The 3,278-nt window shown below is 41.1% G+C and overlaps 1 protein-coding gene and 1 long non-coding RNA gene across 2 annotated transcripts in view; both read left to right on the top strand.

Moving 5' to 3' along the window:
- LOC116100828 overlaps window positions 1-227 on the top strand; it is a 16,939-nt gene extending 16,712 nt beyond the window's left edge. The window contains exon 3 of the long non-coding RNA XR_004122691.1: window positions 112-227. This is a non-coding gene — a long non-coding RNA (uncharacterized LOC116100828). The remainder of the gene's footprint in view (window positions 1-111) is intronic.
- A 656-nt stretch (window positions 228-883) lies between these two features.
- LOC116100829 (olfactory receptor 491) overlaps window positions 884-3,278 on the top strand; it is a 9,646-nt gene continuing 7,251 nt past the window's right edge. The window contains exon 1 of the mRNA XM_031384557.1: window positions 884-1,023. The gene's annotated coding sequence lies outside the window, so the exon portion shown is untranslated. The remainder of the gene's footprint in view (window positions 1,024-3,278) is intronic.

The following is a 3,278-nucleotide window of genomic DNA, read 5'->3' on the forward strand; positions in this document are numbered from 1 at the left end:
TTACTTAAGCTCCACCTCCTGGCCCAGGTGCAGAAGTTACAATAGCAACAAGCTTACTAGGCCTCTCCACTCACTCCTTGGGGCTTGGCTCTCCTCAGCGTTCCTCTTTAGGCTCAACTACCGAGCACTTTCCCTGCTCTGAAGGCAGACTTGTCCCTAACTGGGAGCTTTACTTTGAGGCTCAACTACCGAGCACTTTCCTGCTCTGAAGGCAGACTTCTCCCTAACCGGGAGCTTTAACTTACCGGTACCGTCCGCTCCCGTGATGCTGAGTTCTGAATCCTCTGGAAAGTTTTCCTTCCAGGTCCTCGCAGATGCCACGATGTTGCAGTTCCCGGGTATTCGGCACCACTTGTCGCGACCAGTCTCTCCTGCAAGAACGATGCGGCAACAGGATTCTTCTCAGCAGCACTTTATTTGGAGCTCCTCTTGAAGTTTGAAGCGAAGGACCCAATACCCTGGAGCTGCTGGCTTATATAGCCGAGCGAGACTGTCTGATTGGTGCACCATGCAGACACCTCATTAACCTACCCCCGCGGGAGGGGGGCGAGCAAACGTGTTACTGTCTGATTAGTCTAGTGCAAGCACCTTATTAGCATATCCCCATCGGGAGGGGGAGAGCCAAGAGACGTGTCACTGTTACCGCGCGCCTGCGCCAAGCAGCTGTCCGTGGTACTGAGGTGAAGTTTGGCGCCATTTTGGATAGACACTGGCTGGCGGCCAACAAACATTGAATATACAATTAACATTTTTTCATTTGTTCTATGATACACCACCACAGTGACGATTAAAATCAATAGTTCTGCCATTGTTCTAATAGAAGCCTTGATCTTGCAGCAGTTACATTGCCCCTGGAGGATGGAAAACACACTTCAATGAGTTCATTTTATTGGGATTAACCAATGATCCAGTCCTCAGAGTCATCCTCTTCACCATCATCCTATGCATCTACCTGGTGACCATGACCAGGAACCTCAGCACCATCCTTCTCACCAGAGTCTTTTCCTAGCTCCAACAACACATGTACATTTTCTCAGCCATTTGGTTTCCGTTAACATAGGCAACTCATCTTCAGTCACACCAGTATGCTTGCCAACTTCCTGGTGGAAAAGGTACTATTACAAATCTAGATTATAGCATCCAGATGGCTCAGATACTTTCTTTGGGGCAGTTGAGTATTTCTTTCTAGATGCCGTGGCTTAAGAATGCTTTTGTGGCCCATTGTTTTATTAAACCAAGATGTTTATTTACCAACAGTATACTATCTAATCATTTCAAAGATAGTGACTTTATTTGTCTGAGTAGTAAGTTTTTATTACTATTAAAGATCATACTGGATTCTGGATTCATCAGTGACTAGATAAATAAGAAACCTTTAGCAATGAAGGTTAACTGGATATTCACAGGAGTTTGAATATGGAAATAGAAGTTGGTTCAGCATGTTTGGGGTATATTCAGCTAGTTTATTGCCTTATTTCACCTAACTTGTGTGTTCATGAAATCTTATACAATTAGATACATTTTCAAAGTATAAAGTATTCTCCAAAAATAAAGGCCAAAGAGTAAACCAAGTTTACCCATGGATGGTGGGAGAGCAGTCATGCAGTAGAGAAGCAGGGAGAGCACCCTGAGCTCGTGCTATAAGAATGTGGCCCAGAGGACTGACTAATCGGAGTTGAGAGAAGCCAAGATGGAACACAGAAATCAGCATGTAGTATCTCAGAGTTATCAGTACGAGGTAAATTCTAACTAGCTTGGAGGATAGGCAGTTTCTCAGCTATTGAGCTCTTTAAGGTATATGAAAATGTAAAGGCTGTGTATGTGTCTTCCATTTGGGAACATAAATCATTGAAGCAGGTAGTAACCCCACACCAGGATTTATTTAAAATTTCTAACTACAGTAGACTTTCCATTGGAAAGAGAATTTTATTTTCATGTTCAATTGTGAGTGATATAACAGGCACTCAGACCTTAGCACAACTGACTCCATAATGGAAGTCCCCCTTACAGATAAAAAACTCAACCTGAAGATAGCACTACCTGCTAACACAAAAACAAAGGCCTAATCAATCAAAGTCCATATAATTCTGGGAAAGTCTCAAATATGCTAAACTTGCATTTTTGATTCTTTACTTCTGTTTCTGGGTAAATGTTCTTGTTAAATGAGGTTGGTCAAACAGGAATACGGTTTTTGTGCTTAATAGCTCAGCCTAAAGAAAGGCTCAGTGCTACACTGGGATTCCAACCCCAGTATAGTCTCTAGCCTGTTAAGAAAGACTTATTGGCACAAACACATCTCCAAGCAGTCTTCTCTGATAAACACCTCACAACACATAAGAGCAGTTATAATATTTGCCATCTGCATATATGGTTAGAAGGCAGTTGACAATCAACAGAATGTCACATGTTCTTAGCAGAACAATAGCAGTTGCTTTTCCACTGAAGCCTGTGCTTACAACAGCTATGGATGAGATTTGATGTGGCTTTCAGTAATCAGTGCCATACAGCCCTTAGTTGCACACAAGCCTATTGACTATATGCTACTATAGTAGCATATAAGGATGTAGCCAAACAGGACTGTTAGAAACAATTTTTCCCAACAATATTTATAACATCTTCTAGCAGTATAAAATGAAATCAGAAAAGAGGCATCTTCCAGTTCAGTACCAAATTAATTTCTTTCTGTCCTGCAGCTAATCAAGTAGTTTCCTCAGTGATGGTAACTTACCATTCTGCTCGTACATGGAAGTCAACACAGTAGCCATACTCTTTATATTTTGTAGTGTGACTCAGGGTCTCCTCACTGGTCAAAATCTCTAAGTAGATAGCCCAATATTTTTACTGGGAATTTCACTAAACAGCTTTTTGGCTTCTGGGAGTGCCCAGTTTCACTCATGCTTGGTACCTTTGTATAAACTCTTTAACTCATGTCTTTACTTTGTTTCTAGATGAACTTATAAATCTGTAAGAAACTCAAAAGTTAACCTTATGGAGTAGACTTGTTATAAATAGTAACAAGATGGTTAAATGCTCCTGTTATTGAGTCCAAGTATGTGCTCATTGACCTTATGCAGTTAAGAAGATATTAAACAATAACAACAGCAACAAAACAACAACTCAAAAAGAAATACTTTTATGGTTCAATACTATATGTACAGCTCTCATATCCCTTCTATCAGTTGTTCTATAAAAGGATTAATATTGATTGAAGCATCTGTGTTAGTCAGGTACTGTCAGAGCCTCTTAGGAGATAGCTATATTTAGGCTGGCTTGCCCTT

Source organism: Mastomys coucha, unplaced genomic scaffold (assembly GCF_008632895.1).
Source record: "Mastomys coucha isolate ucsf_1 unplaced genomic scaffold, UCSF_Mcou_1 pScaffold21, whole genome shotgun sequence".
Lineage (NCBI taxonomy): Eukaryota > Metazoa > Chordata > Mammalia > Rodentia > Muridae > Mastomys > Mastomys coucha.